A 27,137-nucleotide genomic window follows, 5' to 3' on the forward strand; every position below is an offset into this window, starting at 1 on the left:
GGGCTTTCCCCTAATTACTGTGAGGAAATCTCTCTAATGGAGACATCAACAAAAACACAAACACGTTTTTAGAAGAACAAAGAATGGTTTGAACCTGACCATGACAATTATTTTATTGTACCGGTGAAAACCACACTAGAGATGTGCAGAACAAAAAAATTAGTTTAGTTTCAGATAGATGTGTTATGTTACTAATTAAATTTTGTTGATTGTTTTGGAATTTATTTAGTTTTGTTTCACTTTGTTTAATTTAGTTTAATTCATTTTCAAAAGAATTCCAAATTTTCGGAATGATTCGAATTCAGAAAACGGTCAAAAAACGATTTGAATTCTGTGTGAAGAAAAGCTGGTTGTTAAAGAGGAAGTAAACCCTGATGAGTTTACTTCCTCTTTCATTTCCTGCAAAGGTAAAGCATAATGGACTACTATGCATCGCATAGTAGTCCATTATGTGTCACTTACCTGACACAGGAGCCAGCAAAGTCACCGCTGTCCCCTGTAGTCCGGTGCATCCATCTTCTCGGTGGGTCTCGCAGCTCCGCCACTGTCATTCGGCCAAGCCGCAATGACGTCACTCCCGCGCATGCGCACAGGAGCCGCCACTCGCGGCATATCGCAGTTGACCGCGGCGCGCTCAGTGCACCTCAGTGGTGCCTGTCTTTCGCCAAATATCTCCTAAACCGTGTAGGTTCAGGAGATATTTCTTGGACCTACAGGTAAGCCTTAATCTAGGCTTACCTGTAGGTCAAAGTTGGTTGTAAGGGTTTACAACCACTTTAAGGCGCAGGTCGGGAAGCTGCCTGCTTCTTCTCTTGACATTTCTTAAATAGCTAAGGGACGGGGTTGCCGGATGACGTCAGCAGGTGACCCCTACTCCTTGTGAACTCATTGACCCAGCATGACTCGGTGGGTGACGTCAGAAGAAGGAGCAGGCAAAAGGACGAGGCCGGATGTTTTTTCTGTTTTTTTTTTTTTTTTCTGGGTCTGGCGGTGCAGCAGGCGTCGTTATTGACAATGGATATACATCGGGGACATTGTTTTTTATTTTGTAATAAAGGATTTGTCAAAAACATGTGTAGTGTTTTTATTCACTTTTTACACTTTTTAGGTGACTGGGTACTATGTACCCATACTCATTCACTTGAGGGGGGGCGGGATCTTGTTAAAGGGGGTTTTCAGAGTCTGATAAGCCTCATACCCGCAGACCCCGACAACCACCGCCTAGGGCTGTGGGGGAGAGGCCCTTGTCCCCATCAACATAGCCGCCCCTGCCCCAAAACACCTCCCATGTTGAGGCCATGTGGCCTGGCATGATTCAGGAGAGGGGGTCCTCTCTCTTCCCCCCCTTTCCTGGTCTGCCAGGTTGCATGCTTGGATAAGGGTCTGGTATGAATTTTGGTAAGGACCTCACACCGTATAAAAAAAAAAAAATTGGCATGGGGTTCCCCTTAAAATCCATACCAGACCCCAAAATCAACGTTTTTTTCAGGATTTTCTATTATCTGCATTCTTTTGTTTACATTTCAGCTCTCAGCGGGGAAGCCTATTGACAGCTGATGAGTCATTGTCTGTTAAGGACGTGGCGACCAGCTTCCCCGGCCTGTTACTTAACAACCAGTTATTCTTCACACAGAATTCAAATTAAACAATAATTTTTCCACCGATCTACATTCTAATCGTTCCAAACATTTGGAATTTGTCAGAAAACAAATAAATGAAACAAATTGAATGAATTTCAATAAAAAGTTCCTTACTATTTCATTTGGAGATTCAAATACATCCGACTATCCAAAAAGCCAAAAATGTGTCCAAATGAACATTCAATTGGATTCAATTGCACATATCTAAACCGTACCCTTTACTTTATGTCTGTGTTTCACATGGACAAAAAGTGAAGGGAATAATGGAGGCTAAGGGGGAAATTAAAACCTTCTCAACTCTATTCAAAACAAAAATAAAATACAACTTGTATTTGATTTAAAATAAATCTTTGTTTTTTTTAAATGGATCTTCACTAAAAGGGCTGCAGGACCAGTTCCTAACTGAAGCGAGCTTGTGCATGTGCAGTGGAGAGCCAGCTATGATTCCTCAAGAAGGCAACGCTGAGCCCCAGGTGCTGGGAAAAAAAATGTTTTAAAAGTCATCAGCTGCAGCCTTTTAATTTAAGAAATAAGACTGAAGTTCTTCTTTATAAGTGTTTAAACTGATGTTTTATATCTGCTTTCTACTATTTCTACTATGTATACATTCTTTTCTTTTCCAATGAACATTTCATACATGAGAAAGGATTCACAGATCACTATGGTTTAGCTATGCAAACAGCATAGTAGTAGTAGCCTGCCTTGTTGCTGCCATTGTATGACTGAACCTTGGACTGTATTGTCTGAGTCAGCGGGAAGCGTTATACCTGTCTGTGTTATTCAGTTGTATATAATTTTCACATTGAACGATCAGCGGCTCTCCTGACAGGGGGGTCTGCTCTGATTGTTTATGTGGATGCCTGCCCAGGACCACCAGGATGCCGCCAGGACCACCAGGGATGGCCATCACACAGGACCACCAGGTATGCCACCCTAGACCACCAGGGATATGCCAATCAGTGCCCAGGCAGCTGCCAATCAGTGCCCAGACAGATGCCGATTAAAAATGTCTGCCAGTGCGAGTGCCACCAGTGATGCCTATCAGTGCAATCTATCAGTGCCAGCCATCAGTGCCCAGCCACGCCCATCAGTGCCATCTATCAGGGCCAATCAGTGCCCAGCAATGCCACCTATCAGTGCCACCCATAAGTACCCATCACTGCAGTCTTTCAGTGCCCATCAGTGTTGCCTATCAGTGCCCACCAGTGGCACCTATGAGTGCTAATCAGTAATGCTTACCAATGCCTATCAGTGCTGCATATCAGTGCCACCCATCAGTGCCGCCTATCAGTGCCAATCAATGCCGCCTATCAGTGCCATCTCATTGGTGCCACCTCATCAGTGCCACCTTATCAGTGACCATCAGTGCAACTTATCAGTGCCCATCAGTGAAGGAGAAAACTTACCTTTTTACAAAATTTTATAACAGAAACAAAGAAAAACATTTTTTTTTTTAATCAAAATTTTTGGTCTTTTTTGTTTGTTTAGCAAAAAATAAAAACCGCAGAGGTGATCAAATACCACTAAAAGAAAGCTGTATTTGTGGGAACAAAATTATCAAAATTTTATTTGGTTACAGTGTAGCACAACCGCGCAATTGACATTTAAAACGTCATAGTGCTGAAAGCTGAAGATTGTCTTGGGCAGGAAGGGGGGGTAAGTGCCTGGTATTGAAGTGGTTAATACTTGATTTTAAGAAATTACTTCAATGGTCTGTCTCGGTAGTTACAGGGTAGAAGCAAGTAAGAATATACAGTTAAGATAGTTAAAACCCTCACAGAAATGTAGAGTTACACTCAAAGCATATTACCGCAAGATTAGACCCATGAAAGAAGACTCATGCCGCGTACACACGGTCGGACTTTCCGGCAGAAAAAGTCAGACAGAATAATTTCATCAGATATTCTGATCGTGTGTGGGCTTTAGCTAACTTTTTTTCCGAAAATTCTGATGGACCTAGAAATAAAACATGTTTTAAATCTTCCAGATGGAATCAACTCCAACCAAAAGGGCAGCTATTGGCTACTAGGGATGAGCTTCGAGTTCGAGTCAAACTCATGTTCGACTCGAACACTGCCTGTTCGCCTGTTCGGTGAACAGTGAACAATTTGGTGTGTTCGCGGCAAATTCGAAAAGCCGCGGAACATCCTGTTCAAGTCCATGGGAGAAATCTAAAGTGCTAATTTTAAAGGCTATTATGCAAGTTACTGTCCTAAAAAGTGTTTGGGGACCTGGGTCCTGCCCCAGGGGACATGTATCAATGCAAAAAAAGGAAGCAGTGATTATAATAATGATTAAAGTGAAACAATAAAAGTGTAATATTCCTTTAAATTTCGTACCTGGGGGGTGTCTATAGTATGCCTGAGAAGGGGCGCATGTTTCCCGTGCTTAGAACTGTCCCTGCACAAAGCGTCATTTCTGCAGGAAAATAAGTCATTTAAAATCACTCGCGGCTATAATGAATTGTCGGCTCCCGTAATACAGAGAACACTCATTGAAAGTCATTGATAAAGAAAAAAAAAAAAGCGTGGGGTTCCCCCAAATTCAATTACCAGGCCCTTCAGGTCTGGTATGGATATTAAGGGGAACCTCGCGTCAAATTAAAAAAAAAATGAGGTGGGGTTCCCCCTAAAAATCCATACCAGACCCTTTATGCAAGCACGCAACCTGGCAGGCCGCAGGAAAAGAGGGGGGACAAGAGAGCGGCCCCCTCCCCCCTCCTGAACCGTACCAGGCCACATGCCCTCAACATTGGGAGGATGCTTTGGGGTCCCCCCTAAAGCACCATGTCCCCATGTTGATGGGGACAAGGGCCTCATCCCCACAACCCTGGCCGGTGGTTGTGGCGGTCTGTGGGTGGGGATCTTATCAGAATCTGGAAGCCCTCTTTAACAAGGGGACCCCCAGATCCCGCTCCCCCCTGTTTGAAATGGTAAGTGGGTACAAAAGTACCCCTACCATTTCACAAAGAAAGTGTAAAAAATAGTTAAATAAGACAAACACACTTTTGAAAAAAGTCCTTTATTAAAAATAAAAAACATTAAAAAAAGATTCCAGCTGTGGTAATCCACTCTTGCTATTCAGCGACGGATGATCATCTCTCCGGAGTCCAGCGATGGCTGATCTGATCCAGTGACGGGTGATCTCTCCCTCCAGTCCAGCGCAGCGCAGTCCATCCATCCTTCCTCTGTCTCCACTGTCGGAGACACTGCGGGATCCCGGCAGCCTGACGTTTCTTTTATGAGGAGGGCAGGGCCACTCGTCACCTGACCATACCCCTCTGATGCAAGTGGGGAAACCCAGCTTCCCCAATGACGTGTGGGTGACCCCGCCCCCTCTGATGTAACGGAAAACTGCATTACATCAGAGGGGGGCGGGGTCACCCACACACCATTGGGGAAGCCAGGCTTCCCAACTTGCGTCAGAGGGGGCGGGGTCAGGTGACGGGTGGCCCCGCCCTCCTCATATAAGAAACGTCAGGCCGCCGGAATCCCACAGTGTCTCCGACAGTGGAGACAGAGGAAGGATGGATGGACTGTAGTGCGCTGGACTGGAGGGAGGGATCACCCATCGCTGGATCAGAGCAGCCATCGCTGGACCCCGGAGAGATGATCATCCGTCGCTGGATAGCAAGTTTAAAGTGCAGAATGGTGCGGCTGGGCACAAGCACGTACACTTTAAGTGTCCAGCCGCGCCCCAGTCCTGAGCTCCGTGACCGTGGCCGCAGGACCTATGGACCCGATCGCCGCTGGTGTGCCGTGATCGGGTCACAGAGCTGAAGAACGAGGAGAGGTAAGTGTAAACAAACCTCTCCTCATGCTTCCTACTGAGGCTGTCACTGATCGTCTGTTCCCTGTTATAGGGAAAGATGATCAGTGACATCAGACGCCAAGCCAACCCCCCCTACAGTTAAAAAGACACACACACTTAACCCCTGCACTGCCCCCTAGTGGTTAACCCCTTCACTGCCAGTGACATTTTTACAGTAATCAGTGCATTTTTAATTGCACTGATTGCTGTATTATTGCCAGTGGTCCCAAAAATGTGTCAAAATTGTCAGATGTGTCCGCCATAATGTCGCAGTCACAATAAAAATCGCTGATCACCGCCATTACTAGTAAAAAAAATTATTAATAAAAATACCATAAAACTATTGCCTATTTTGTAGACGCTATAACTTTTGCGCAAACCAATCAATAAACGCTTATTGCAATTTTTTTTACCAAAAATATGTAGAAGAATATGTATCGGCCTAAACTGAGGGAAAAAAAAAGTTTTTTATATAAAAATTTTCGCTCTTTTTTTGTTTATAGCGCAAAAAATAAAAACCGCAGGGGTAGTCAAATACCACCAAAAGAAAGCTCTATTTGTGGGAAAAAAAGGACGTCAATTTTGTTTTGGAGCCACGTCGCACAACTGCACAATTGTCAGTTAAAGCAATGCAGTGCCGAATTGCAAAGTGGGGCCTGGTCCTTTAGCTGCAAAATGGTCCGGGGCTTAAGTGGTTAATAGGGTCAAATCAGCATTTGTTTTTGACCATACTGATGAAAAATATGGAAGAAACAGGATGGAAAATTTCTCAGACAAACAAAATTGTAACAGTGGATGTGTTTTTTGTTGGGGAAATTTAATATGTTCCAATGTCAAATGTTAAAATCATTTGAAAGTTATTTGGAACAGCAATTATAAATGCATATTCAAATGTACTGATAAGATTTTTCGTGGGAATGCTTATACAAAAATCTACCAGTGTGTGGCCAGCTTAAAGTGTTACTAAACCCAGGACACTGCATTCACTATATTTGGTCTCCCACAGTACACAGAACATGGAGATGCAATTATTTTAGTAAATATAAACTGCTAAATACCTTTTCTAATCAGCTGTATATAGCAGTCTTGTGACTTCTATCAGTGTCTGACTGAGCACTGGTTAAAGCTCATAGGAGGAGTTTTCATTCTCCTCTGACTGTCCTGTGAGGCTGCAGGACCCCTGACCCTCTGTCTGGACAGTGCTGATTAGCCCTGTGCTGATAACATGCACCCCCCCCCCAAAAAAATTCTCTAGACATACAGAATTAACCCTTTAGGTTCCACAGTGAGTAGAACAAGCATACTTTACTGCATATACAGACTGATTTTACTGTTGTGGGTTTAGTAACACTTAACCACTTGCCGCCCGCCCATTATCAAATGACGGCAGCAAAGTGGTTTCAAAATCCTGAATGGACGTCATAGACCGTCCTCAGGATTTTGAGTCACTGCGCGCCCCCGGGGGCACGCATCGCGGCGATGGTTGTTGCGGGGTGTCAGTCTGACACCCCGCAACTATGATCTCGGTAAAGAGTCTCCGACGGAGACTCTTTGCCACGTGATCAGCCATGTCCAAACACGGCTGATCACAGTGTAAATAGGAAGAGCCGGTGATTGGCTTTTCTTCACTCACTTTTCTGTGCTGATCGATTATCAGCATAGCCCCCACGAGGATGCCCACACTGGACCACCAGGGATGCCACCAGACCACCAGGGATGCCCAGCACCAGGTATGACACCCTAGACCACCAGGGATGCCAGTCAGTGCCCACAATGTATGCCAATCAGTGCCCACAATGGATGCCAATCAGTGCCCACAATGGGATTCACTGATTGGCATGCATTATTGTGTGGCACTGATTGGCATCCATCAGTACAATACAATGCCCCCTATCAGTGCCCATCCGTGCCAACTATCAGTGCCCATCCATGCCCATCTGTGCTGCCTAGCCATGCCCATCTGTGCCGCCTATCCATGCCCATTCGTGCCGCCTATCCATGCCAATCCGTGCCAGCTATCAGTGCCAATTTGTGCCACCTATCAGTGTCCATCCGTGTCGCCCATCAGTGCCACCTATCAGTGCCACATATCAGTGCCCACCAATGCCACCTCATCAGTGCCACTTCATTGGTGCCACCTCATCAGTGCCCATCAGTGCCACCTTATCAGTGCCTGTCAGTGCAGCCCCATCAGTGCCCATCAGTGAAGGAGAAAACGTACTTATTTACAAAGTTTTAAAACTGAAACAAAAAAAAACATATTTTGTTTTCAAAATTTCCGGTCTTTTTTATTTGTTTAGCAAAAAATAAAAACCGTAGAGGTGATCAAATACCACCAAAAGAAAGCTCAATTTGTGGGAAAAAAATTATAAAAATTTCATTTGGGTACAGTGTAGCATGACTGCGCAATTGTCATTCAAATTGCGACAGCGCAGAAAGTTCAAAATTGGTCTGGGCAGGAAGGTGTTTAAGTGCCTGGTATTGATGTGGTTAAAGAGGAACTGCAGTCTGTTCACATAATTTGTAAAAAAAACATATTTGCCATTCTGAAGCTTCCCTTCAACCACTTTGCATATTATTTTATATATACTGTGATTCTGTACTTGCCAAATATGCGTCAGTAATCTCCCTCCACTAAGTCTGGCTGCATCCATTTTTACTGTGGGCAGCTGGAGCGGCTGCCTGTTCACTTCCTGGATTTACACAGACACACAGAGGCACACCTCGAGCTCTGCAGCTTTCATTGGCCCTCTTATGACTCACCCCCCCTCCCTTCCTGGCAAACTCTCAGCAAAGCGAGAGAGACAGCTGTGCATGATGTCATAAGTATAGGCTAATAACCAGAGGAGAAAGAGGAAGGGGGCTGTATAAGGTATTTACTGGCAGAAAAAAATGTTTTACTATCCAAAGTTAAAACAACAAGGACAGAAGATTTAATAGATGGAAAGATTGTAAAATTACTGAAGGTACGCCGTTTAAGTAAAAAATGAGAAGATATGGCTGTCCTGTACATTCTTGGCTGCACACTTACAATTACAAATTATAAAATTAGAGACACAAAAAGCATTAGCACACATTTATAAATTATTTATATGAAGATGATTTACTTTTATTTACTTGTTTATTGAAAACACTGTAAATATATTATATGTTATGGAAGTAAAATATATATATATAAAAAGGTATGTAGTAGGTCTTGGGCCCCCCGAATGCAATTTCACTCTCCACCTGCTCTGAGACATACATTAACCAGTACAATACAGGGCACTTTCACCCCCTTCCTTCCCAGCCCAATTTTCAGCTTTCATCGCTCTAGCGCTTTCAATGACAATTGCGTGGTCATGCTACACTGTACCCAAATGAAATGGTTATCATTTTGTTCGCACAAATAGAGCTTTATTTTGGTGTTATTTATTCACGACTCCATTTTTTATTTTTTGCGATATAAGCGCAAAAAAAGCGGAAATTTGGAAAAAAAACTATGTTTTCTTTTTTCTATTTGAAAAGAAATCCAATAAAATCAAATTTTGTCATAAATTTAAGCCAAAATGTATTCTGCTACATGTTTTTGGTAAAAAAAATTCCGTTAAGTGTATAATAATTGGTTTGTGTGATCAGGGACATATGTATGCAAATGATCATGTACATATGTGTGCAGGTGATCACGTACATATGTGTGCAGATAATCATTGGGACATGTGATTTTAGTGGGACATATGTGGGGGACATGTTTTTATTATTGGGGACATGTGTTTTTATTATTTGGGGACATGTATGTTTTGGGGACATGTGTGTTTTGGGGACATATGTGGGGACTGTGTTTGTACTGTGTGGTGTGTTGTGTGTTGACACTAGACTGATAATCAGTGAGTAAAAAGCTGTAAAAAACAGCTCATACTCACTGATCATCAGCCGGCTGCAGCGTTCTGCTCTCCTCTCCTCAGCGATGACTTCCGTGTGAGGAGAGGAGAGCCAATTGCCTAGCAACCGGGCTGTTTGTTTACATCACATGACGGCCGTGATTGGACACGGCCGTCATGTGATCAGGAGGGCCAATCACAGAGCCCTCCTGCCGATCTGAGATGTGCCGTGTCCGGGTGACACAAGCACATCGGGATCGCGCTACTGTGCGGGCACGCACGCGCGTGATCCCGCTACTTCTGAAGGACGTTCCTGAATGTCCTATCAGGAGTAGACGGCTCCCACCCGGCCGTATATATGCATTGGCCGGGTGGGAACTGGTTAAATAGCAGCTAGACTTAAAATCAGTTTACTGGATCAGATCAGGCAGCAATTGCGATTGGTTGCCAGCGTTTACACCATATCATTACTGCTTACTGATTAGTTGCTAGAGGTTACAGCACATGATTTCTGCTTGTTAATTGGTTGCTAGAGGTTACTGTACAGTAATACTGCTCACTGGTTGCTAGAGGTTCCTGCAGGGGGCATAATATACACATGAATGCCGCCGTTATTTACATATCAATGCCGCTGCCCACAACTATTTACTTATGAATGCTGCCGTTATTTACATATGAATGCTAGTATTTACATGTAAACACCGGGTCTGCAGGTGAGTCATCTGTACACAACAGTAGGGCAGAGCTGGGCAGCATTTGTAGCAACACTTCACACTGAGATATCGGGACACAGCACAGGACTAAAACTTCAAAAGACAAAGGAATTTAAACTGGGATAGTTGGCAAGTATGAGGCAGCTGCTTTGGGTCCAACATCAATGACAGGGCCCAGGGAAGCTGCCCCTTTTGCCCTGCCTTAAAGACAGCCCTGAGTAGGTGAAGGGAAGGACGTGGAGCTGGATCAGCACAGACAATAATCAGACACTCACAGAAGAGGATAAAGCTATGATGTGCAAGGAGAAAGAGGGCTGTGCTAGGGGATTGACACTTTCTGAAGTCAATTCCATTGGTGTACCCCTTTGTGAAAGCAATACAACTTCTAACCAATTAAGCCCCAAACCATTTGGCTGGCCTTTTTGCAGTTGGGCACTGCGTCTCTTTAACTGACAATTGCGCGGTCATGCGACATGGTTCCCAAACAAAATTTACGTCATTTTTTCCCACAAATAGCGCTTTCTTTTGGTGGTATTTGATCCCCTCTGCGTTTCTTAGTTTTTGCACTATAAACAAAAAAAAGCGACAATTTTGAAAAAAAAGCATTATTTTTGACTTTTTGCTATAATAAATATCCCCCAAAAATATATAAAAAAAAATGTATTTCCTCAGTTCAGGTTGTTACGTATTCTTCTACATATTTTTGGTTAAAAAAATCGCAATAAGCGTTTATTGATTGGTTTGCGCAAAAGTTATAGCATCTCTAAAATAGGGGATAGTTTTATGGCATTTTTATTATTATTTTTTTTTTACTAGTAATGGCGGTGATCAGCAATTTTTATTGGGACTGCGACATTATGGCGGACACATTGGACACTTTTGGCCCAATTTTGGGACCATTCACATTAAGGGTCCTTTCACACGGGGCGGATCAGTTCTGATCCGCCCCGTGGATGTCCGTTTGCTCAGCGGGGATCACTCCGCCGATCCCCGCTGAGCAGGGAGATGACAGCTCCGTCTCTGCACACTGCGCAGGGACGGATCTGTCACAGCGCCGCTCTCCCCTATGGGAGATCGGATGACGACGGACCGCAGTGCCCGTCGTCACCCGATCCGATCCGCAGACGGATGGAAAAATAGCTTTTTCCTCCGTTACACTTTTTCGGATCGGAGCGGGTCGGATGTCAGCGGACATGTCACCGCTGACATCCGACGCTCCATAGAGCTCTATGGAGCACCCGTTCAGGTCCGCCTGAAAAACTGACAGGCGGGCCTGAACGGGACGTTAGTGTGAAAGAGGCCTTATACAGCGATCAGTTCAATTATTAATGCATTGATTACTGTGTAAATGTGACTGGCAGTGAAGGGGTTAACCACTAGGTGGCACTGTAGGGATTAAGTGTGTCCTAGGGAGTTCTAACAGTGGGGGGGAGGAGCTGTGTGTGACACAACACTGATCACCACTTCCGATCACAGGGAGCTGTGGTCAGTGTCAGTGTCATTAGGCAGAACAGGGAAATGCTTGTTTACATTAGCATCTCCCTGTTCTTCCTCTCTGTGAAACGATTGCGGGTATCCCTGCGGACATCGAGTCCACAGGATCTGTGATCACGCTCACGGAGCTCCCGGCGGGTACGCGCACGTGCCTGCAAGCCGCCTCTTAAAGGGCAACGTACAGGTACGTTAATCTGCCTGTACGTGCGTGCCCTTCTGCCGCAGTATATCTGCGTGAGGCGGTCGGGAAGCTGTTAAAGGAATCCTATGGCCCCAACACAAACTTTTGTTTTATAACATCAGTATTGTAATAACAATGCAAACAATAGTTATTTTTGTCAATCCATTGTAAGTTTACAGGTCTTAAACCCCATACACACTATCAGATTTTCTGATGATTTTTTTCCTTCAGATTTACCAAAACCATATAATTTGAGGTCAAACCTTAGGAGTTTCAATCTGTATGCAATCAGGCAGGTCCTTGCACTACATGGTTTTGGTAAATCTGAAGACAGAAATCAGCAGAAAATCATATAGTGTGTATGGGGCTGTACTTCTGGTAAGTGTTACAAGTTCTGTGAACAGATTCCATTAACACACATAGGAGTTGATTTACTAAAACTGGAGAGTGCAAAATCTGGTGCAGCTCTGCATAGAAATAACCTTCCAGGTATTTTCATTAAAGCTTAAGCTGAAGTTAGATGCTGATTGGCTACCATGTACAGCTACACCAGATTGTGTACCTTACAGTTTTAGTAAATCAACACCATAGGCATCAAATTACTAAGTATTTTGTTTTGGTCTTACTTTAGGCCATAAATTCTTTTTTTTTTTTTAATTGTTTGAAAAAACATTCAATTTCCGTCTTGAGTTGTGGCTAAAAATAAAAACATAAAATGTAAGACTACGAAGATACATAATCCACCTTGCTGTGTTTAGGGGATAATACAAATCTGGTTTCCAGTTCCTACATTGACAGGTAAAAATATACAAACTGGGGCTGGATGATGATTTATGAGTCTGCACACATATAGATTTCCAGTTTCGAGGAGCTTGAATTGATTTACAATACATACTGTGAAATATGGTGGAGTGTGGATACCTTTCAAAAATTCAGAAGGTATGCAAATCAGCTACACATCGGAAGTGTGAAAAAGACATAAACAATATCCCATTCCACAGAGTATTTTTAAATTGAACTTATACATTTCATATAATAAAATGTTAAGTGTTTTCTTATACTGTTTTGTAGCATCAGATTTTGTTCCAGAGGACTAAATGAGCAAAAGATGGAATTCAACTTTCAAGAGAAGCCCAGGCAAAATGCAGCATTCAGTAATAAATTACTATTATGTAAAGCTATTTATTAGTATCTGTTTTTGTAAAGGTAGTATTTGTAAAACACAATTACTACTCCTTTTAAAAGGAATAGCGCTGAGAGAAATTTTAGACTACCATTGCTGACCTCCTTTTAAAAAAGGTTATGTCTCTAAACATAGAGACCTGGAGGTAATTTACAAAAGGAATAGAAAATGTTCATTTAGGTTATCTATTTAAGTGTGCACTTTAATAATCTAAACATATGAAAGGGAAAATCCTGTCTTTCATTGTTAAAGTGGTTCTAAAGGTTTACCGTGGTTGTAAACTTCAGACATGAAATATGAACAAATCATATCTCTCTAGAACAGTGATTCTCAACCAGGGTTTCTCCAGAGGTTGCTAGGGGTTCCTTCAGCATTGGGAAATTTCTGCCTCTCAGATAAGTTCCCCCTGACAACATTGATCTTTTTAACGATCTGTAAGGTAATTCTTCCCAATAACCACAAGTGTAAGGACCATTCTTCCCACTGACCATCACACTAATGTATCATGAGTTGTAGATTTCTTATTTTTAGCATGGGTTACCTGAGACCGGAGAACTATTTCAAGGGTTCCTCTGTGTTGAAAAGGTTGAGAAAGGCTGCTCTAGAATGTGTACTTGTCTCAGTAAAGAGCACTGAGGGTCGATTCACACTAAGGTAGCACGACTTGCAGCGCGACTGCCTCAGGTGTCCTTCATCTGACTTCTGCGGCGGCTTGCAAAATGACTTCTGTATATAAGTCAATGTAAGTCACCTGAAGTCGCCCCAAAAGTAGTACAGGAACCTTTTTCTAAGTCGGAGCGACTTGTGTCGCTCCTATTAGAACAGTTCTATTGTACAGAATGGAGCGCAACTTATCAGGCGGCTAAGTCACCTGACAAGTTGCCCCAGTGTTAACCAAGTCAAAGTGTCATTTCTGTCTGCTGCTTCAATCGTCTGCTATCAGCATTAATCCCGTTGGAGAAGTTTTCCTGACACCAAGAGAAACATTGTAACAGGGGAGGGACCTCCAGCTGATTGACAGCCTCAGCTCTGTTCCTGTGTACTGTATATAGGGTAGTGTGTCCCTTCTTTCCAATTAGCGATCAGAGCTCTCCACACTAAGCTCTGCAGAGTGTAACTTCAGCTCTCCGCCCCCTTTTTTCTGAACTCTCTCTACATTTTCAGCACTTTGAATGGCTGTAGAGAAGAGAAAACTGCAGATAAACAGCTACAACTTATGTAGAAGGATTTGTTTCATCTCTGTGAATCACCTTAGGTCAGTCACTTCACTGGGTATGTGTGAAGGTTTCCATCCACTTTAAGTTTTTTTTTTTTTTTTCAAAATCCAGAATGGACGTCATAGACCGTCCTCAGGATTTTGAGTCACTGCGCGCCCCCGGGGGCACGCATCGCGGCGATGGTTGTTGCGGGGTGTCAGTCTGACACCCCGCAACTATGATCTCGGTAAAGAGTCTCCGACGGAGACTCTTTGCCACGTGATCAGCCATGTCCAAACACGGCTGATCACAGTGTAAATAGGAAGAGCCGGTGATTGGCTTTTCTTCACTCACTTTTCTGTGCTGATCGATTATCAGCATAGCCCCCACGAGGATGCCCACACTGGACCACCAGGGATGCCACCAGACCACCAGGGATGCCCAGCACCAGGTATGACACCCTAGACCACCAGGGATGCCAGTCAGTGCCCACAATGTATGCCAATCAGTGCCCACAATGGATGCCAATCAGTGCCCACAATGGGATTCACTGATTGGCATGCATTATTGTGTGGCACTGATTGGCATCCATCAGTACAATACAATGCCCCCTATCAGTGCCCATCCGTGCCAACTATCAGTGCCCATCCATGCCCATCTGTGCTGCCTAGCCATGCCCATCTGTGCCGCCTATCCATGCCCATTCGTGCCGCCTATCCATGCCAATCCGTGCCAGCTATCAGTGCCAATTTGTGCCACCTATCAGTGTCCATCCGTGTCGCCCATCAGTGCCACCTATCAGTGCCACATATCAGTGCCCACCAATGCCACCTCATCAGTGCCACTTCATTGGTGCCACCTCATCAGTGCCCATCAGTGCCACCTTATCAGTGCCTGTCAGTGCAGCCCCATCAGTGCCCATCAGTGAAGGAGAAAACGTACTTATTTACAAAGTTTTAAAACTGAAACAAAAAAAAACATATTTTGTTTTCAAAATTTCCGGTCTTTTTTATTTGTTTAGCAAAAAATAAAAACCGTAGAGGTGATCAAATACCACCAAAAGAAAGCTCAATTTGTGGGAAAAAAATTATAAAAATTTCATTTGGGTACAGTGTAGCATGACTGCGCAATTGTCATTCAAATTGCGACAGCGCAGAAAGTTCAAAATTGGTCTGGGCAGGAAGGTGTTTAAGTGCCTGGTATTGATGTGGTTAAAGAGGAACTGCAGTCTGTTCACATAATTTGTAAAAAAAACATATTTGCCATTCTGAAGCTTCCCTTCAACCACTTTGCATATTATTTTATATATACTGTGATTCTGTACTTGCCAAATATGCGTCAGTAATCTCCCTCCACTAAGTCTGGCTGCATCCATTTTTACTGTGGGCAGCTGGAGCGGCTGCCTGTTCACTTCCTGGATTTACACAGACACACAGAGGCACACCTCGAGCTCTGCAGCTTTCATTGGCCCTCTTATGACTCACCCCCCCTCCCTTCCTGGCAAACTCTCAGCAAAGCGAGAGAGACAGCTGTGCATGATGTCATAAGTATAGGCTAATAACCAGAGGAGAAAGAGGAAGGGGGCTGTATAAGGTATTTACTGGCAGAAAAAAATGTTTTACTATCCAAAGTTAAAACAACAAGGACAGAAGATTTAATAGATGGAAAGATTGTAAAATTACTGAAGGTACGCCGTTTAAGTAAAAAATGAGAAGATATGGCTGTCCTGTACATTCTTGGCTGCACACTTACAATTACAAATTATAAAATTAGAGACACAAAAAGCATTAGCACACATTTATAAATTATTTATATGAAGATGATTTACTTTTATTTACTTGTTTATTGAAAACACTGTAAATATATTATATGTTATGGAAGTAAAATATATATATATAAAAAGGTATGTAGTAGGTCTTGGGCCCCCCGAATGCAATTTCACTCTCCACCTGCTCTGAGACATACATTAACCAGTACAATACAGGGCACTTTCACCCCCTTCCTTCCCAGCCCAATTTTCAGCTTTCATCGCTCTAGCGCTTTCAATGACAATTGCGTGGTCATGCTACACTGTACCCAAATGAAATGGTTATCATTTTGTTCGCACAAATAGAGCTTTATTTTGGTGTTATTTATTCACGACTCCATTTTTTATTTTTTGCGATATAAGCGCAAAAAAAGCGGAAATTTGGAAAAAAAACTATGTTTTCTTTTTTCTATTTGAAAAGAAATCCAATAAAATCAAATTTTGTCATAAATTTAAGCCAAAATGTATTCTGCTACATGTTTTTGGTAAAAAAAATTCCGTTAAGTGTATAATAATTGGTTTGTGTGATCAGGGACATATGTATGCAAATGATCATGTACATATGTGTGCAGGTGATCACGTACATATGTGTGCAGATAATCATTGGGACATGTGATTTTAGTGGGACATATGTGGGGGACATGTTTTTATTATTGGGGACATGTGTTTTTATTATTTGGGGACATGTATGTTTTGGGGACATGTGTGTTTTGGGGACATATGTGGGGACTGTGTTTGTACTGTGTGGTGTGTTGTGTGTTGACACTAGACTGATAATCAGTGAGTAAAAAGCTGTAAAAAACAGCTCATACTCACTGATCATCAGCCGGCTGCAGCGTTCTGCTCTCCTCTCCTCAGCGATGACTTCCGTGTGAGGAGAGGAGAGCCAATTGCCTAGCAACCGGGCTGTTTGTTTACATCACATGACGGCCGTGATTGGACACGGCCGTCATGTGATCAGGAGGGCCAATCACAGAGCCCTCCTGCCGATCTGAGATGTGCCGTGTCCGGGTGACACAAGCACATCGGGATCGCGCTACTGTGCGGGCACGCACGCGCGTGATCCCGCTACTTCTGAAGGACGTTCCTGAATGTCCTATCAGGAGTAGACGGCTCCCACCCGGCCGTATATATGCATTGGCCGGGTGGGAACTGGTTAAATAGCAGCTAGACTTAAAATCAGTTTACTGGATCAGATCAGGCAGCAATTGCGATTGGTTGCCAGCGTTTACACCATATCATTACTGCTTACTGATTAGTTGCTAGAGGTTACAGCACATGATTTCTGCTTGTTAATTGGTTGCTAGAGGTTACTGTACAGTAATACTGCTCACTGGTTGCTAGAGGTTCCTGCAGGGGGCATAATATACACATGAATGCCGCCGTTATTTACATATCAATGCCGCTGCCCACAACTATTTACTTATGAATGCTGCCGTTATTTACATATGAATGCTAGTATTTACATGTAAACACCGGGTCTGCAGGTGAGTCATCTGTACACAACAGTAGGGCAGAGCTGGGCAGCATTTGTAGCAACACTTCACACTGAGATATCGGGACACAGCACAGGACTAAAACTTCAAAAGACAAAGGAATTTAAACTGGGATAGTTGGCAAGTATGAGGCAGCTGCTTTGGGTCCAACATCAATGACAGGGCCCAGGGAAGCTGCCCCTTTTGCCCTGCCTTAAAGACAGCCCTGAGTAGGTGAAGGGAAGGACGTGGAGCTGGATCAGCACAGACAATAATCAGACACTCACAGAAGAGGATAAAGCTATGATGTGCAAGGAGAAAGAGGGCTGTGCTAGGGGATTGACACTTTCTGAAGTCAATTCCATTGGTGTACCCCTTTGTGAAAGCAATACAACTTCTAACCAATTAAGCCCCAAACCATTTGGCTGGCCTTTTTGCAGTTGGGCACTGCGTCTCTTTAACTGACAATTGCGCGGTCATGCGACATGGTTCCCAAACAAAATTTACGTCATTTTTTCCCACAAATAGCGCTTTCTTTTGGTGGTATTTGATCCCCTCTGCGTTTCTTAGTTTTTGCACTATAAACAAAAAAAAGCGACAATTTTGAAAAAAAAGCATTATTTTTGACTTTTTGCTATAATAAATATCCCCCAAAAATATATAAAAAAAAATGTATTTCCTCAGTTCAGGTTGTTACGTATTCTTCTACATATTTTTGGTTAAAAAAATCGCAATAAGCGTTTATTGATTGGTTTGCGCAAAAGTTATAGCATCTCTAAAATAGGGGATAGTTTTATGGCATTTTTATTATTATTTTTTTTTTACTAGTAATGGCGGTGATCAGCAATTTTTATTGGGACTGCGACATTATGGCGGACACATTGGACACTTTTGGCCCAATTTTGGGACCATTCACATTAAGGGTCCTTTCACACGGGGCGGATCAGTTCTGATCCGCCCCGTGGATGTCCGTTTGCTCAGCGGGGATCACTCCGCCGATCCCCGCTGAGCAGGGAGATGACAGCTCCGTCTCTGCACACTGCGCAGGGACGGATCTGTCACAGCGCCGCTCTCCCCTATGGGAGATCGGATGACGACGGACCGCAGTGCCCGTCGTCACCCGATCCGATCCGCAGACGGATGGAAAAATAGCTTTTTCCTCCGTTACACTTTTTCGGATCGGAGCGGGTCGGATGTCAGCGGACATGTCACCGCTGACATCCGACGCTCCATAGAGCTCTATGGAGCACCCGTTCAGGTCCGCCTGAAAAACTGACAGGCGGGCCTGAACGGGACGTTAGTGTGAAAGAGGCCTTATACAGCGATCAGTTCAATTATTAATGCATTGATTACTGTGTAAATGTGACTGGCAGTGAAGGGGTTAACCACTAGGTGGCACTGTAGGGATTAAGTGTGTCCTAGGGAGTTCTAACAGTGGGGGGGAGGAGCTGTGTGTGACACAACACTGATCACCACTTCCGATCACAGGGAGCTGTGGTCAGTGTCAGTGTCATTAGGCAGAACAGGGAAATGCTTGTTTACATTAGCATCTCCCTGTTCTTCCTCTCTGTGAAACGATTGCGGGTATCCCTGCGGACATCGAGTCCACAGGATCTGTGATCACGCTCACGGAGCTCCCGGCGGGTACGCGCACGTGCCTGCAAGCCGCCTCTTAAAGGGCAACGTACAGGTACGTTAATCTGCCTGTACGTGCGTGCCCTTCTGCCGCAGTATATCTGCGTGAGGCGGTCGGGAAGCTGTTAAAGGAATCCTATGGCCCCAACACAAACTTTTGTTTTATAACATCAGTATTGTAATAACAATGCAAACAATAGTTATTTTTGTCAATCCATTGTAAGTTTACAGGTCTTAAACCCCATACACACTATCAGATTTTCTGATGATTTTTTTCCTTCAGATTTACCAAAACCATATAATTTGAGGTCAAACCTTAGGAGTTTCAATCTGTATGCAATCAGGCAGGTCCTTGCACTACATGGTTTTGGTAAATCTGAAGACAGAAATCAGCAGAAAATCATATAGTGTGTATGGGGCTGTACTTCTGGTAAGTGTTACAAGTTCTGTGAACAGATTCCATTAACACACATAGGAGTTGATTTACTAAAACTGGAGAGTGCAAAATCTGGTGCAGCTCTGCATAGAAATAACCTTCCAGGTATTTTCATTAAAGCTTAAGCTGAAGTTAGATGCTGATTGGCTACCATGTACAGCTACACCAGATTGTGTACCTTACAGTTTTAGTAAATCAACACCATAGGCATCAAATTACTAAGTATTTTGTTTTGGTCTTACTTTAGGCCATAAATTCTTTTTTTTTTTTTAATTGTTTGAAAAAACATTCAATTTCCGTCTTGAGTTGTGGCTAAAAATAAAAACATAAAATGTAAGACTACGAAGATACATAATCCACCTTGCTGTGTTTAGGGGATAATACAAATCTGGTTTCCAGTTCCTACATTGACAGGTAAAAATATACAAACTGGGGCTGGATGATGATTTATGAGTCTGCACACATATAGATTTCCAGTTTCGAGGAGCTTGAATTGATTTACAATACATACTGTGAAATATGGTGGAGTGTGGATACCTTTCAAAAATTCAGAAGGTATGCAAATCAGCTACACATCGGAAGTGTGAAAAAGACATAAACAATATCCCATTCCACAGAGTATTTTTAAATTGAACTTATACATTTCATATAATAAAATGTTAAGTGTTTTCTTATACTGTTTTGTAGCATCAGATTTTGTTCCAGAGGACTAAATGAGCAAAAGATGGAATTCAACTTTCAAGAGAAGCCCAGGCAAAATGCAGCATTCAGTAATAAATTACTATTATGTAAAGCTATTTATTAGTATCTGTTTTTGTAAAGGTAGTATTTGTAAAACACAATTACTACTCCTTTTAAAAGGAATAGCGCTGAGAGAAATTTTAGACTACCATTGCTGACCTCCTTTTAAAAAAGGTTATGTCTCTAAACATAGAGACCTGGAGGTAATTTACAAAAGGAATAGAAAATGTTCATTTAGGTTATCTATTTAAGTGTGCACTTTAATAATCTAAACATATGAAAGGGAAAATCCTGTCTTTCATTGTTAAAGTGGTTCTAAAGGTTTACCGTGGTTGTAAACTTCAGACATGAAATATGAACAAATCATATCTCTCTAGAACAGTGATTCTCAACCAGGGTTTCTCCAGAGGTTGCTAGGGGTTCCTTCAGCATTGGGAAATTTCTGCCTCTCAGATAAGTTCCCCCTGACAACATTGATCTTTTTAACGATCTGTAAGGTAATTCTTCCCAATAACCACAAGTGTAAGGACCATTCTTCCCACTGACCATCACACTAATGTATCATGAGTTGTAGATTTCTTATTTTTAGCATGGGTTACCTGAGACCGGAGAACTATTTCAAGGGTTCCTCTGTGTTGAAAAGGTTGAGAAAGGCTGCTCTAGAATGTGTACTTGTCTCAGTAAAGAGCACTGAGGGTCGATTCACACTAAGGTAGCACGACTTGCAGCGCGACTGCCTCAGGTGTCCTTCATCTGACTTCTGCGGCGGCTTGCAAAATGACTTCTGTATATAAGTCAATGTAAGTCACCTGAAGTCGCCCCAAAAGTAGTACAGGAACCTTTTTCTAAGTCGGAGCGACTTGTGTCGCTCCTATTAGAACAGTTCTATTGTACAGAATGGAGCGCAACTTATCAGGCGGCTAAGTCACCTGACAAGTTGCCCCAGTGTTAACCAAGTCAAAGTGTCATTTCTGTCTGCTGCTTCAATCGTCTGCTATCAGCATTAATCCCGTTGGAGAAGTTTTCCTGACACCAAGAGAAACATTGTAACAGGGGAGGGACCTCCAGCTGATTGACAGCCTCAGCTCTGTTCCTGTGTACTGTATATAGGGTAGTGTGTCCCTTCTTTCCAATTAGCGATCAGAGCTCTCCACACTAAGCTCTGCAGAGTGTAACTTCAGCTCTCCGCCCCCTTTTTTCTGAACTCTCTCTACATTTTCAGCACTTTGAATGGCTGTAGAGAAGAGAAAACTGCAGATAAACAGCTACAACTTATGTAGAAGGATTTGTTTCATCTCTGTGAATCACCTTAGGTCAGTCACTTCACTGGGTATGTGTGAAGGTTTCCATCCACTTTAAGTTTTTTTTTTTTTTTTTTTTTTACCTTATTGCATTCTGTGGATCCTCCCACCAGCCCCCCCTTATACTTACCCGATCCCAATCATATTCCTGAAGATGCTCCCCAGAAGATTAGGCTCAGGGGTGCTCTGTTCAATACCATTGAACAGAGCCGTTAAAAATATGACATGTGTATTATATTTCGTTTTTTTTAAAGAAGGTTTAAAATCACTTTACATTTATTTTAGTTCTAAATTCTACCTGTGGAGACAGGTGTACCTTAAAACCCAATTCCAGGCATAATAAATCTAAATAACCTTGCAGTGGCCTCCCCTCCCACAATGCGCATGTAGCACTCTGAGGGCCTGCTGAGAATTACCAAGTCTCCCTTGCTAGAGTACAGAGGCTGCCAGACCCAGACACAGTACCCAGCACACTGACAAATGTAGGCTTAGTCTAGGGCAGTAGTCTCCAAACTGTTGCCTCTGGCCAGATGCGGCCCTTGGGGCACTAATCCCAGTGATACCAAAAAGGGAGCACAATTCCTCCCACGGACACCAATGATGGTGCACTATTCCTCCCACTGACAACAAACATGTGGCACTATTCCTCCCACTGACACCAATGAGGGGGCACCATTCCCCCCACTGACACCAATGGTGGAGCACTATTACTTTCCCTAATACCAACGATGGGGCACTATCCATCCCACTATTACCAATGATTACTTTGTTTACTCCCATTGATGCCAGGGCATTTTCCACCCCCACAGACCCCCCCCCCCCCCCCCCAAAAAAAAAAAAAAATCTGAGAAACATTAAACTGGCCCCTTGTCTAGAAATTTTGGAGGACCCTTGGTCTAGGGGATGTCTTTTGTTGATTTATTGCAGAAAACTTGAACAGGAGAGGGATAAGAGTGCGGGATACTATAAAAATGTTAGAAGAAATTAACAGGAGAACAAACTTTAGGCAGAATCCTCTTGTGGCAGCCTTTGCTGGGGGTAGGAGGGAATGACCAGTTAATCTGGGGCTCTGTACAAACAGTCCCAGTCCTTGCAGCAATCACTGGCACTTACTTCCCCAAACACATGCACACCAGGAGTGTTTAGCAAGGGCCCCACTCCAGCAAATATCATTTAATCCAGATTATTTTAGACCCTCAGCCAAACAGAGGCTGAGGCCTAACATCGGCATCAGCCCCAGGACAAGAAGACTCTGAGCAGTCCTCCCAAACATGTATCTTCTCCCTCAGCCACCTTCTGTATGCCTCTCTCAGGGATTGGCTTAGAATAAATATTTCAGAACTTCAGTGGTTGACTCTCCGTCATAAACCATGAATCAGACCGAGACAGAAGTGCAGTTAAAAATCACACTTGTTTAATAAATAATAGTAAAACGTAAAAAGATCAATGTAGTCAAATCATAGCCAGAGTTTGGTAGCCGGAAACAGATAGTCAGACAAGCCAGGACATCAGGGAGCCAGAGATCAGCGTACTTCAGGATAGGTCCGGAAATCAGGAAACTGGAGAATCAGCGTCGTGAAACAGCAAGCAGGATCAGGAACAAATAGGGACTTCAGCCAAGCAAGTCTTCAACAAGTACACAGGAGAGAGTCTCTGGATGTGTTCCCCAAGCCGAAGGCAAAGAGGGACTGAATTGAACAGCTTAAGAAACCAGCAGGACTGACTAACATGATATCATCATCAGGTGAGTCACTGTGGAAAAGATTGGAGCTGGCAATTAACCAACAGCTGAGCGACCTACTCTGAGAAGGAAGGGCTGAGCCCAGCCCTGACACCCTCACACTCTTTTCTTTGGAAGATTATTTTAGAGATAGGCAGAAGTAATTGACCACCAAGCTTGGAGAGACCTGGCAAGAACTAGAAAACAGATCCCTACTCCACTTAGTACAGCAGAGGCCAAAAATGTAATTTAGCCAAAATAGGGCAGGGCGCTACATGCACTAAGTCTAGGCGCAAAGTAATAAGGAGCAGTACTATGTGATTCTTCAATTTGGCAGGCTCCTTCCATCTGTACCGCCATTCCCCAGCAGTCTCTCCATGGTCGCAAGTTTTTTTTCTACACATACAATGCAGTACCAATAGTGTAGCATTGTATGTAGACTTTGAGAGGCTGCTCACAGCCCAGAGCATTAGAGAGAAAAGGAGGAGGAATGTCTCCAGCACGCCATGGGTCTCCAAAAATCGAGTTCAAAGCTTTATTAATCGATCAGATTGTTTCAGCAAACAGCAATGTTTGGGAGCCTTGCAGAACCCTTTCATCAGGCATGTGTGGTCACCTGCCTGATGAAGGGGTCCTGCGAGGCTCTGAAAAGTTGCTGTTTGCTGTAACAATGTGATCACTTAATAAAGCTTTGGACCCATTTTTTGTAGACCCATGGTGTGCAGATGACATTCCTCATTCTGGTTGGTCCCTCCAGCAGCACATTGTAACTGCTGCAGAAGCTTCCATCTTCACCTTCCAGTTTCAGGGAGCCCAGGCACTTGATTTGCCGAACCGCGACTCGTCTGCAGTACATAGCTCTGAAGGAACGGCATGCACTGATGATGTCACTGGCTGCTGCTCACAAGAATATCCCCTAAACAGTGCATTTCAGGGTTTATTACCACCTTGATGCAACAGCACCCCCTCCCCATACTCTTCCCCCCCTTGTGAATTTCTAACAGCGTATGTGTTTTATTCATTTAGGAAATTACATTCATTCCAAATTGTTAAAAACAAACTACATTTGTAACCACTTTTGGATGACATTCAACAAGTCTCTGCTGTCATTATCAAATGTACTGATGAGATTTTACAATGTTTGTATGAAAATATACCAGTGTATGGCTAGCTTAAAGGGTAAGTTCATCTTTACAGAAAAATCTGTAAGGTGAACTTAGACAGGACCCCCTCCTCACCCCCCAGTCCCGCTGACATGGTTTGCAGCGATCTCCCATTCTGAGCCCCGGTATAGCCGCCTCACGGGTCTGGGGCTTAGAAATCCCTGCAGCTGAATCTTCAAAATGTACCCCATCAAGAGAGACGTTTCGAAGCATTCAAATTGGTCCGTGTTGTCACATGGGTGATGCCGACCAATCAGAATCCGCATAGCCCGTCCTCTCTGTGGGGAAGAAGAGGCGTGGATGCCGAGGGGATTTATAAGCCCTGGACCCCTGACACAGCTATACCAGGGCTCAAAATGGGAGGTCGCCTCACAACAGGTCAGCGGAACTGGGGGGGGGGGGGGGGGGGGTGAGGCGTTCACCTTACAGATTTTTCTTTAAAGCTGAACTTATACTTTAAGGAACTATAGTATGAGAATCTTTAAAGTGTTCTGAGAGATACAAAATAAAAAGATGTTGGAACACAGCATCGTGCCTGCAACCAGTGGAGGCTGGTGCTCAAAATTTTTGGGGAGGCGCAAACAAACTGAAAAAATTTTGAAAAATAAAACATCAATTGCAGCCACTGTGCCATTCAATGCAGCCACTGTGCCCATCAAACGCAGCCACCATGCCATCAAACGCAGCCACTGTGCCATCAAATGCAGCCACGGTGCCATCAAACGCAGCCACTGTGCCATCAAACACAGCTACTGTGCCAAACACTGCCGCTGTGCCCATCAAATGCGGCCAGTGTGCCCATCATATGCTGCCAGTGTGCTCATCATATGCCGCCAGTCTGCCCTTACTGCCCATCAAATGCTGTCAGTGTGCCCAACTGCCCATCATATGCTGCCAGTGTGTCCATCAAATGCTGCCAGTAGCCCATCAAATGCTGCCAGTATGCCCATTAAATGGTGCCAGTGTGCCCATTAAATTCTGCCAGTGTGGCCCTCGCCTGCTCGCCATCTGCCCGGCACTTACCCTTTGTCTGTGGGCCAGCGGGTTATGGTGACCAGCGGGGTGACCAACGGGGTCCTTCATGTGCCTCCTGATAGGCGTCCAATAGTGGTGCCTGTCATTTCAGCCAATCGGGTGACAGATAACAGACCCAGCACCAGATTGGTGGAAAGGCAGTTCGGTGTTAGGAAAGTGAATAGTCATTCGCTTTCCTAACACAGCTGAGTGGACTGCGAGCACCAAGCATGGTGCTCGCAGTGACATGATTGCATTGATGTGGCACTTCTCATAGTGCACTGTGTCCGGCACCCCAACACCATTAAAAGGAACATTTTTTCTATTATTATTTTTTAAAGGGCCTTTAAAAAAAAAAATATATATATATATATATATATATATATATAAATTTATATATTTTTTATTATTATTTTTATTACTGCTGGGGAGGTGCCTGCAACACATGTTAAAAACTCACCCATAACAGCAGCTAAAACTGAAGAGTGCAAAATCTGGTGCAGGTGTGCATGGTAGCCAAACAACTTCTAATTTCAGTTTGTTCAATTAAGCTTTGACAAAAACAAAAAAACAAACAAAAAAAAAACTTTAAGCTGATTGGTTTCTGTGCAGAGCTGCACCAGATTATACACTCTCCAACTTTAGTAACTCAACTCCTATGTTTCTTAAAAGGCTGTCCTTGGGCACCACCAAAATAGCCAGATCCATCATTCTAGATACATGTCCTTTATGCTTCTCAAAGCATTATTCCCTACAGCAACATAGCCCCATGCTTCTTCTGTAACACGTGTAGTGAAGAGCCACCATACCACATTGCTTTCCAGTGTCCACAACATGTTCAGAGATAAGCCTCGTTCACACAGGATTACTTAGAACTCTTTCACACCGAGCTGGCCCTGGGCGTCAACGGTAAAGTGGCACTATTTTTAGTGCGGCTTTACCGTTGTTTTACCATTGTGCTATTCGGCCGATAGCGGGGCGGTTGTAACCCCTCGCTATCGGCCGAAAGGGGGTTAAATCTGCCTGAAAAACGACTCTGCAAGGCGGCGTTTTGCCGGGGGTATCACAGCGCTGCCCCATTGATTTCAATAGGGAGCAGCGGTGGAGGAACGGTGAGTTCACCGCTCCTTCATTGCTCCAAAGAAGCTGCTGGAAGGACTTTTTCTGATGCACCTTGCCAGCCCACCGCTCCAGTGTGAAAGCCCTCGGGCTTCTTTGAAGCACTGGAAAGCCCTCGGGCTTTCACACTGGAGTGCATGGAGCAGCTGTTTTAGGACGTTTTGCAGACGCTATTTTTAACGCTATAGCACCTGCAAAACGCTCCAGTGTGAAAAGGGTCCTAAAGTGGTAGTTAAGTCCATTTGCTTATGTTTTATCTACAGGTAAGCCTAACATAAGGCTTACCTATAAGTACTATAAATATCTCCTAAACATGCACTGTTGCCGTTCAGTACCAATCGCTCACTGTGTTCATTCAGAAAAGGAAGGTGTCATTTTTACCATCCCCTTCCCGACTGTCCATTCTGAAGATCCCCTGTGTGCCTGCAGCAGCCAGCAGGAGAGGAGGGAAGCTGACAGCACTGGGGGAAGATGGGGTTACTAATTCTAACACACACAAATTGATGAGGGTGTGCCCAGGCAGCCCTGGCACACTCCTTGCACAAGCCTAGCCCTGCCAGCATTAAGTCTCCCTTCACCACCATATCTTGCTCTACACTTTACTCAGATTCTCTGCATGGTGCACCATTGTATATTTCTCTATGGGTTC

Source organism: Lithobates pipiens, unplaced genomic scaffold (genome assembly GCF_037356315.1).
Source record: "Lithobates pipiens isolate NorthernLeopardFrog02 unplaced genomic scaffold, aLitPip1_a1.2 Scaffold_22, whole genome shotgun sequence".
Lineage (NCBI taxonomy): Eukaryota > Metazoa > Chordata > Amphibia > Anura > Ranidae > Lithobates > Lithobates pipiens.